This window comes from Puma concolor, chromosome B1 (genome assembly GCF_028749965.1).
Source record: "Puma concolor isolate L17-30 chromosome B1, mPumCon1.1.hap2, whole genome shotgun sequence".
Lineage (NCBI taxonomy): Eukaryota > Metazoa > Chordata > Mammalia > Carnivora > Felidae > Puma > Puma concolor.
In genome coordinates this window covers 20,431,415-20,442,564 of record NC_141670.1, presented here as the reverse complement: position 1 = coordinate 20,442,564, position 11,150 = coordinate 20,431,415, and the positions used below count along the sequence as shown (strand labels likewise).

Below are 11,150 nucleotides of genomic sequence, written 5' to 3'. Positions count from 1 at the left end.
AGTTCTGAGACAAGGAATCTGCCTTCTTCCTTGAAAGTTTCTCTTCTGGCTGTAAACATTCTAAATGCATTGTACTATATTTGAGGACAAAATTTATGTTTGAAAGGAGATATAATTCCAATAAGAACGATTTACAGGAGCCTCAGTGCTCGGTTACACTGGCTGAATGCTGTGCAAATTATCTAATTTAACCCTTATGACAATCATGTAAGTTAGGTATGAAATTGAGGCAAAGATATTTACTTAGTAATTTGTTTAAGGATACTCAGCCAGTAAGTGGCAGGCTGGGCATGAACGCCTGAGTGTGACGCCACAGCTTATGGTCCTGATCACTACATTAGATAGACCAACGGGATGGATAAACCAGAGCAGTGTTTGCAGGGTGATGGTGCAGTTCCAGCTTACTGGTCAAGAATGCAGGTCTCAGACCAGTGCTGCCTCAGATCAACTCTTTGTTGCTTTACTAATTAGCTATTATTTAATTGCTCTGTGTCTCAGTTTCTCTCTCTTTTAAGTGAGGATAATGAGGGTCACCTGGGTGGCTCAGTCAGTTAAGCATCTAAGTCTTGATTTTAGTTCAGGTCATGATCTCACAGTTCATGAGTTCAGAGCATCGGGCTCTGTGCTGACAGCGTGGAGCTTTCTTGGGATTCTCTGTCTCCCTCTTTCTCTGCCCCTCCACTACTCACTCTCACTCTCTCTCAAAATAAATAAATAAACATTAAAAAAAATGAAATGAGGATACTGATATGCCTTTTCCTCGGGTTGTTATAGGGATTAAGTGAGTTAGTACATGTAAGGAGCTAATACCACTTGGCACATCCTAAATTCTAAGTGTTACCTATTCTTATAAACATGTATGAATCCTTTTCATCAGGATGCCAATTTTTGGGTTTCCTGTGCAGGTATGTCAATAATCTTACGTTTAGTTCCAAACGCCTGTTAGATTAAAGTTGTTTCTACATGATGCCAAAGTCCAAGAAAAGCCAATTTGGAAACACGTCAAGCCAATTGCCAGTTCAATGAAAATAATAGACTCATTATTTGGTGTTCTGAGGAACAAAAGCAGCAACACTTTTTATCACATAGCTTTTTAAGTCTTTCCATTGGTTGCATAATTAAGATGAAGGCAAACTTCAATTTGTTAAGAAGAAAAAGGAAGGAAAACTGGTGGGGAAGTTAAGACTTTTTCAGAGCGGTTCCATACCATGCTCTCTCTAATGGTGATGTAGAAAGTTCTGGAGCAAAATGTGGAGTGGTCAAAATAATAGGAGTTACACATGGTTCTTTTTTTTCCTGCCCCCAGGAGTGCCCAAGAGTACCTGTCCATCTTAGACAAATCATCAATTGTTCTATAATTCAGTTTTTTTCTGTTATAATTAGTGAATTCAAGTTTTTTACTTAACTGCTGCCTGAGAAGATCTAGAGCACTTGTGTACTGAGCACCTTCTAAGTAGTTTTGACATATAGAAAGCCCTGCTGGGGCTTTCATCTTTTTTTCTAGAATGTTCCATATAATAGCAATTTCATATTATTAAATGTATATATTTTCAAAAGGTAGTTACAGCTTCCATAACAACTTTTCTTTAGAAAATTGGGAAAATGCAGAAAAGCATAAAGAATAAAATGAAAATCAATGTAACCCCACCACAGTATATTGGTGCATTCATTTCCAGTAAAAGTTTTAAAGTGCTCACGTGGCCTGGTGATTTCTGAAGATACATGATAAAACGAAAATCTGGGTATTCATGCAGTCCCCAAGAATGGAGTTATATGGTACTTGATTCTACTCATTTTACCATAGCTTTAAAAAAAAAAAAAACAAAAATATTTTGAGCTGAAATAAAGGTAGAAATTGTTAGCCTGAAAGAACACCTCTAACAGTTTAAGTCAAAATAAGGCTGTGTTAGCGGTTTCCCGTGTGGAAGTTGCCGGTGGACTGGACTTCAAGGACACCGCCCTGGAGCCAGAGCTGGAGCCGCAAGGCCAAGACGAGCGGAGGTGGCGGCGCCAAGGCTCCAATAGGAGGCGCTGCTGAGCCGGGCGGGTCTCCGAGAACCCACAAGGGCCGCCAGGTGGTTCATCATGGGTGGCTTTTTCTCCAGTATCTTTTCCAGTCTGTTTGGAACCTGGGAAACGAGGATTTTAATCTGGGCATTAAACGGGCCAGGAAAAACTACGATTTTGTGCAGATTGCAGGTTGGAGAAGTTGTAGCTACTATTCCTACTATTGGATGTAAAGTTGACACAGTAATATACAAGAGCCTTAAATTCCAAGTCTGGGATTTAGGAGGACAGATAAGTATCAGGCCGTAATTTAGATGTTATTATTCAAGCACAGATGTAGTCATTTCTGTAGTGGACGGTTGTGACAGGGACCCAATTGGCGTTGAGAGTTAGATGCCATGTTGGGGGAAGAAGAACAGAGAAAAGCCATTTTTAGTGGCGTTTGCAAGGAAGCAGGACAAGGAACAGCCATGACTCTCTCAGAGATGACAAATTCACTTGGGTTACCTGTGTGGAAGGACTGAAATGGAAGAGAGTAAAAACTTGAGCAACCAAAGGCATTGGCCTTGATGAGACAATGGAATGGTTAGTTGGAACATTAAAGAGCAGACAGTAATTCAATCACTTCTGCCCTCTGAAATGAAGCCCACATCACACATTCCTTTGGAAACAGGTAAGTGTATTTCATGCTACTAAATATTAAAAATGGCGTGATAGTTGGCATATACTGAACTGACTGCAATATTTATAACAAATATAAAAAATAAGTGTTTGGAAAAAAACAGTATTTGGTTAGAAGCCTCATTCACGGTGATTGAACCAACTGAATGTTTTGTGTAATGTAAAATCCTTCCTTGCTTTCCTGCATTAAGTATATATTCTATTTGTATGGAATTCTTATTCAAATAGTGTCCTTGTAAAGAATGTACTCTTGGGGCGCCTGGGTGGCTCAGTTGGTCAGGCATCCAACTCTTGGTTTTGGCTCAGGTCATGATCTCATGGTTCGTGGGTTCGAGCCCCACATTGGGCTCTGTGCAGACAGGGTGGAGCCTGCTTGGGACTCTCTCTCTCCCTCTCGTGCTTGCACACGCATGGTGCAGTTTCTGTCTCAAAATAAATAAATTAATTAAAAACATATACTCTTATTGAGGAAAAAAACCCTCCTATTTTGGGGTGCCTGGGTGGCTTAGTCCATTAAGTGTCTGACCACCACTCAGGTCATCATATCATGGTTCCTGGGTTCAAGCCCCGCATTGGGCCCTGTGCTGATAGCTCAGAGCTTTGAGCCTACTTCAGGTTATGTGTCTCCCTCTCAGTGCCCCTCCCCGACTCACACTCTGCCTCTCTCAAAAATAAATAACAAATTAAAAAAAACCCTATTTTTTAATTAGCAGTTGCAGCTTGTCTGTATAAATACTAATAAGTATCTTAAGATAACTAATAAGAATAAGGCTGTATTATCAAACAATTTAAATAATAATGTGAAGATGAATTGCAATTATGCATTAAAAAAATCATGATTGTGTTGCCTTTGGGCAGGCAGTTTCCTGCTTGGGGTGGGACTTCAACTGCTTGGGGAGTTGATGATTTTTGAGGACTAACAGCCCTGTGATAAAGCAAGGGCATGAACCTTGAAGATGGATCTAGGAGTTCCAGTGCCCCTGGACGCCATCTCTCAGCCCTTGGGGGAATGTCTTACCAACGCTGTGGTGGCCAAAGTTAGATTATTGAGAAAGAATTCACTTCCTGTCTTTCCCCATAGGCTAAACCTCTCCTGGGAGTCCATGGAGAAGCTAACAACTTCTGCTCCTTTGGGGCAGTCTGTGATGAAGTTGGTTATGGCAGCTGGCAGTTACAACTCCTGCTTGCTTTCTCAGGCCAAATCCTTTATTTCCCATAGTCATAGTGGACTAGCCTACCCACAATGCTTCTAGGCTGTCTAGGATGTCTTAGGAGTTCAGGGCCATTGTGCTCTTCACAGCACACTTCACACCTGGGATTTGGGATATCTAAGATACTCTCATAGGCAAATAAATTACGGTGTCAAGTTAATGGGCTGTACCTGAGGAGAAGGAGCTGGAAGGTCAGAGCAACAGGTATGGGCTATCATTGCATTCAATAGGTTATGCTTCCTTAGCAGTGAGTGCCTCAACGTTGAAATGTAAATTTCTGAATACTGGATGTGATAAAGGAGAACTCATAGCTTTTTGTTTGTTGAAGGAGAGAAATAGACCATGAACATGTTTTTTTTCTACAAGTGTCTCTAATTCTTCCAATCATCCTGACACACGGAAGGAAGGAAGGAAGGAAGGAAGGAAGGAAGGAAGGAAGGAAGGAAGGAAGGAAGGAAGGAAGGAAGGAAGGAAGGAAGGAAAGCAGGATGGTAGAGACCATAAGCAAGAGGAGAACATGGTCTTCTGTCCTGGTTGACTTCTCTGTATGTCTTTAGCCTACTTTTCTATTTGTGGGACGAACTACAGATAGAGTCCTAGGAACTATTTGGTAGCAAGTTCAAAGTAAAGTGTATTAACTCTGTGAGGCATGTAAGATAATAACTGGTTTAACACCCAATTGACAAAGAGGCATGTTCTAACTCGGGAGATGACTGGACTGAAGAAGTACTAACTTCTAGACCATTGGGCTTTTCATTATGTCGTCCCATGTTTCTGGGATTTAAGCAGGAATGGATTTATTTTTCAGTTCAGTTATTATGTTCTTCAGCTCTCTAATTCGCTTTGGCACTTATATTTTCTCTTTGTTTGAGTTCTCACTGTGTTCATTCTTCTCCTGAGTTCAGTGAGCATTGTTATGACAATTTCTTTGAGCTTTTTTTAATCAGGTAAATTACTTATCTACATTAATTGAGGTTCTTCCCTGGGCTTTTATCTTCTTCTTTCCTTTTGGCACCTATCTCTCTTTCTCCATTTTTCTTGACTCTCTGTTGGTTTCTATGCATTAGATGAAATAGCCACCTCTCAGTGGTAAAGGAGTAGCCTTGTATAGGTGATGGACCTCATCATTTCACCCTGCTCTCGCTCTAGGTATTCTCTCAAACATTTGTGATTGTCTAAGCAGCCTGTCACATCTTTAAGATATCCTCAACCCTATAGCTGAGAGTGTGCCAAACCCATTCAGTGTCCCAAAGGGAAGGTTGACATTCCACACCTAGAGGCAGACTGTTTGAAGCCAGACCCTCAGTGAGAAGCTTTTAAAGTTTGAATATATATACAGTCCTGTAGGACCACAACCATCAACTCTGCTGCCTACCAGAGCCAGGTGATCTGGAGGTCCCCTGGGTAGCAGTAGAAATTGGGGCAGTAGAAATTGGCAAAAATTGGGGCTCCAGGAGAGTGCATAAACGCCTATCTGGGAGATATGAGAAAGACGTGAAACCTGCTCCTAAGCCTGAAGCTTCTGGACAAGCAAACAGGCCTCTTTCACAGATAGACTGGGGGTGTGTTCTTTCTGCTGTCTGTACAGTGTCCTGGGGGTGGAGCCAGCCAAGAACTCTATCTGGTTGTCACAATCCCACGGGATCCAAGAACACAAGCCCACCCTCCTTCCCTGGCACCCAGAGCCAGATGATCAAGGGGCATCACCTAGGCAGCAGTCACAAAAACCAAGGCAGTGGACATAAAATCTGGAGCACCAGATGTATGTAAAAGCTTCCCTGCAGTAGGTACTGGCACTCCGGAGCTTTGGAGAGTGCAAAGATAGTGCCCACACTCCAAGGATTCTGGAAAGGCTAACTAGGGTAATTAAAAAGGGTTAATTATGCCCACTGGCCCCACGTGATCAACAGCGTGTCCTCTGGGCAGCAGTTGCAGAAACCAGGGCACCAGAAGAAGGTAAGAGATCCCTTCCGGGAGACAATGGCACTCTGGAGTGCGGCAGACGGAGAAGACCAAGATGGCAGCCATTGAATGCAATAAGACAAAGGGAGAGTGTGTAGATGGTGCCAGCCGGGAAAAAGAAAAACAGAGCGGGGCGTGGGGGAAGAAGATGACACCTGTCAGCTGGACCCAGGCAAAGGGGGACGTGTAGAGGGCACTTGAAAGAAAAGGAAAACGATGGTGCCTGCCACCTAGCAGCCTGTTAGATATGTGCTCAATTAGATGCATGCGTTTCAGGTGCTTTAAAATTAGCAAATGAGGGATTCCTGGGCGGCTCAGTGGGTTAAGTGTTGACACCTGATTTGCGCTCAAGTCTTGATCTCACTGTGCTGAAATCATGTCCCGCCTTGGGCTCCGCCCAGGCTGTGGAGCCTGTTTAAAAAAAATTTTTTTTTCAACGTTTATTTATTTTTGGGACAGAGAGAGATAGAGCATGAACGGGGGAGGGGCAGAGAGAGAAGGAGACACAGAATCGGAAACAGGCTCCAGTCTCTGAGCCATCAGCCCAGAGCCCGACGCGGGGCTCGAACTCACGGACCGCGAGATCGTGACCTGGCTGAAGTCGGACGCTTAACCGACTGCGCCACCCAGGCGCCCCTGTAGAGCCTGTTTAAACCTCTTTCCCTCTCCTTCTCCCCCACCCCTTCGCCTGAGAGCAGGCGCAAGTGCGCATGCCTTCTCTCTCTCTCTCTCTCTCTCTCTCTCTCCCTCCCTCCCTCCCTCTCTCTCCCTCCCTCCCTCTCCCTTCCTCTCTCTCTCCCTCCTCTCTCGCTCCCTCTCTCCCCCCCCTCCCCCCCTCTCAAAACTAAATAAGTCAATAAATAAAAAAATTAGCAAATGGACCTTATTCACGTCAAGTCTCCACGTGCCTCTGAACTGTATCGGCGCGGAGTCCTGGGCAGGTGAGTTGGAGGGCGTGAGCCCCTTGGGAGCTGATTTCTCAGATGGTTTTCGCCTTGGGGACGTGCACCCTGTTGGTTTGCAAAGCTCCCTGTTTTGGGGGCTCATCGCTCAGGTGCAGGTTTTCAAAGTTGTGTGTGACGGAGGGTTTAACCCCTTCGCTTCCCAGGGAGAAGCTCTGGCTTTTCAGCTCCCTCCTGACTGTGGGTTGCCGCCCTAGGTGTGGTTGATGAATGAGACTTAGACTCTCCTGCTTCTGTATGGGCCTTGGGTTGGTAGATGCTTACGAGTTGCTTAGAGAGTTTTTAGGTTTTTTTCAAAGGAAGGTTTTCACTATGTAGCTGTAGATGAGGTGCATCCATGGGAGGGCGAGTTCATGATCTTCCTACTGTCGCCATCTTGAACCAGGACCTGCAGGGTTGTAGGAATGGATTTATAACAAGCATAAATTGTTATTTTATATTCCTCTGCACAGTCATTTCACATGCCTTGAAACATAAAAGAAGTCCACCGTTCAGAATTTTTCTCCTAGGGTAGTCAAAGGAACTAGATACATTTGGAGCTCCAAAGGTTATGATTTACATAGATAGCTTACTGAATTATTTCATAATGAATTAAATCTAGGAAGTTATAGGGTCTGTCTCTAATCTTTTGAGATTGATTTTATAGGAGATAATTATATCTGATAATTTTTTGGAGTCATTTTCAGAGGGGGGAAGCTTGGAGGTGGAGAGGGTAAATTCGGTTCCTGTTTTGTTTGCTTTTTATTATTGCCATAGCGCACAAGCTTGTATTCATGGGCATTTGCATATATATCTTTGTGGAGAACGTGTCTTTGTATTTCCTTGAAAATTTACTCTATAGAGCCCACAAAAACAATACTAGTTTTCGAAGGGCTTCATAAATCAATGCTTTTGTGTTCTATGGAGCCACCCTTGGCTATTAGAGAAGTCTGTGACCCACAGGGGTCCTTAATTTGTCCTCATTAAAACACAAACACAGGTGTATGTCAGAGGAAAATGTCCACAAAGTAACTATTAATTTTTTTAATGAGGTTTTTAAAATTTTAATTACAGTATAGTTACCATACAGTGTACAATAGAGTGATTGGAAAATTCCATACATTGCTAAGTGTTCATCACGGTAAGCATACTCTTGAATCCCCATCACCTGTTTCACCCATCTGACCGTTCACCTCCCCTCCCGTACACAAAATAACCTTTATGGTGAATCCAGCTTCCTGAGCTCTGCTACTCTGGCAAATCACTTCTGGATAGAGAGGAAACAGGTGACAAGATGTCTCTCCCTCAATTCATGCAATGACCTGATTGATTAGTGGGGAGGGGTGGTGGTGGCAATGATGGTTCAAATGTCAACAAGAAAAGAGGAAAAAGAAAAACAGCTACTAATCTCCTGAGCAGTTTGCTTTGCAGGAACAATTAACGGCCGTGCAAGTTGTATGGTCCTGTCTACACACTCAGGATCCTGCTATTCCTGATGTCCGCTAGATTTGCACATTCAGGGTTCAACTGAGCGATGTGATTTTTGTCATTCACAACATACTTGGAAAAGATTCCCATCCTTGTGGTGAAATCGTTTTGGTATTTGGATTCATAAGGTATACAGAAAATAATTTTTGAAAAGGATGCCTATTTAATGTGTTAACGGGGGAACTGAAAGGCAGAACTGTCTATGAAAGACTCACATGCAAAATTACGGGAGGTGCTGAGTGTCAGCTCAGCAGTCCTCCGGTGGGTCCTTTGCATTCACGTCTCTGGGAACATGGAGTATTTATGTTTAATTGGTTAAGAATTTGGTGCAAAACGTGGAGAGCAATTCTTAGGTCCAGTGACCATCCACATATGTAGAGTTTTGAGGGCTTTTTCAGATTTTATAGACTTGGTACAGTTCCATAGCAAACTATAAAATGATTATGGCAGCCCAGAAGGTTGTAAAAGTTGAAACACAAATATCTGAATTAGGGGGCCTAGTGGGGCCTGCAAGCAGTAGTTAAGTCATCATGTACATCCCCATCACTTAGCAGTATAACGGTTCATTTGGGTAACTATTTTTATCAGCTCTTTGCCATAATAATTCCTTGAAATAGACTGATAATTTTATTTTCACAGTTGGTGATTGTATATGGACCAAGAGTATGAAATAGGATGAGACTTGTACTTTTAAGATCAAGAAGTTGGCAGATTCTATTAGTTCTACCTCATTAGTGACATTACTTTTTTTTGGGGGGGTCCTTGTTTTATTTTTGAATTGGGGATCTGTTTGACATTGATAGCAGTGGATTCAAAACCTCGATTTCTGCCATACATCTATATGTTTTTGATTTATACACTTGGAGGCTCTTTTAGTTGGCATCTTAAAATTTATAAATGTCATCTTTATTAGCTGATCGATTTAACATAATCCAGTGCTCGTTCAACTTAAAGTGCTTTAAATACTACATTGCCTGGAGCAATATTGCCAAACTTGCTTCCCTTTGTGTAAGTTAGATTAGTTAAAATGTACCCAGCCCGAATGCAAATTTGTGCAGCCGCTCTGGAAAGCAGTGTGGAGGTTCCTCAGAAAATTAAAAATAGACCTACCCTATGACCCAGCAATAGCACTGCTAGGAATTTATCCAAGGGACACAGGAGTACTGATGCATAGGGGCACTTGTACCCCAATGTTCATAGCAGCACTCTCAACAATAGCCAAATTATGGAAAGAGCCTAAATGTCCATCAACTGATGAATGGATAAAGAAATTGTGGTTTATATACACAATGGAGTACTACGTGGCAATGAGAAAAAATGAAATATGGCCTTTTGTAGCAACGTGGATGGAACTGGAGAGTGTGATGCTAAGTGAAATAAGCCATACAGAGAAAGACAGATACCAAATGGTTTCACTCTTACGTGGATCCTGAGAAACTTAACAGGAACCCATGGGGGAGGGGAAGGAAAAAAAAAAAAAAAAAGAGGTTAGAGTGGGAGAGAGCCAAAGCATAAGAGACTGTTGAGAACTGAGAACAAACTAAGGGTTGATGGGGGGTGGGAGGGAGGAGAGGGTGGGTGATGGGTACTGAGGAGGGCACCTTTTGGGATGAGCACTGGGTGTTGTATGGAAACCAATTTGACAATAAATTTCATATATAAAAAAAAAATAAATAAAATGTACCTAGCCCTTAATTGGTTACCTTTTCTTTCAGCTTTCTTTGTGTGCCTAGAAGGCGATGTCTCCCTGAGTTGTATTGTTGGATTTTAATTCAACTTGAGATGCTGCAAACATGGTAGAGGAATCTAGGTCTTTAACACCCAATGCCAATTTACTTTAAGCTGTTTAAACTCAAGGTCCTTTATTGTCCATCTTCTGTCAAGGCTTTATGGCTACCGACCTGGGAATAGTGCTAAGAGATATACGAATAAAGCCAGGGTATCTCTGAACTCTGCTTAGGGCCTTCATGGTGATGAGAAAGAGGCCAGGTCTGGTCCTCATTGTGTCTGCAAGATTGTCACCCACACTGGATGTTCCTGAATGTTCTGGCTCTTGTATTGTCCTACTCCTGTCACACCTTCATATCCCATATACTCTGAAATTGAACACTTTCTTGTTCCACAGCATTTAAAACCTAGCCTTTAGGGGTGATGGATGCTTGCTGTGTAGCCTGATGAACAGTGTTAGGTGACTGCAGGAGATCAACCCCCTGTCACGCCAGATTTGGAGAGAAGTGGAGTGTTTGGAGCTGATGCCTCCGTGAATGTCCTGCATTTGGGTTTGCATCTTGACTACCGGGATAGATGCACCAATCACTAATGTGCCTAGAGCAAGACGAGCATTTCTTCATTTTCTTCATCATTCCTATAACCAGTACGCAGGGCTTTATCATTATCTATTCTGTGGATTAAAAAGCTTTATTCCTGGGGTGCTTGGGTGGCTCAGTCAGTTAAGCGTCTCACTCTTGATTTCAGCTCAGGTCGTGATCTCACAGTTTGGGGGATTGAGCTCCAGGTTGGCCTCTGCATTGTCCGTGCAGAGCCTGCTTGGGATTCTCTCTCTCTCCTTCTCTGTCCCTTCCCTGCTCTGTCTCTCTCTCAAAATAAATAAACTTAAAAACTTAATTTTGTACAATACATCAAACTGTACATTTTAGGTTGCATTTTAAAAACTATTCAAAAGTCTACTGCTGAGAAAAATGACACTGCTAATGGTAGCTACCACTTACTGAGTTTCCTTAATGTGTCAACTGTAACCATTTACTTAGGATACATTATCACCAGCTAGCTCTTAGGATTTGGGTTAGGTATGATTGCTAGATGAAGAAACTGAGGCTTATATAACTAATGAGCATTGGAG

The 11,150-nt window shown here is 42.6% G+C and overlaps 1 pseudogene; it reads left to right on the top strand.

The window, feature by feature from the left end:
• Window positions 1-2,085: 2,085 nt before the first annotated feature.
• On the top strand, window positions 2,086-2,623 carry LOC112870045 (ADP-ribosylation factor-like protein 1 pseudogene; annotated as a pseudogene).
• Window positions 2,624-11,150: the final 8,527 nt, after the last annotated feature.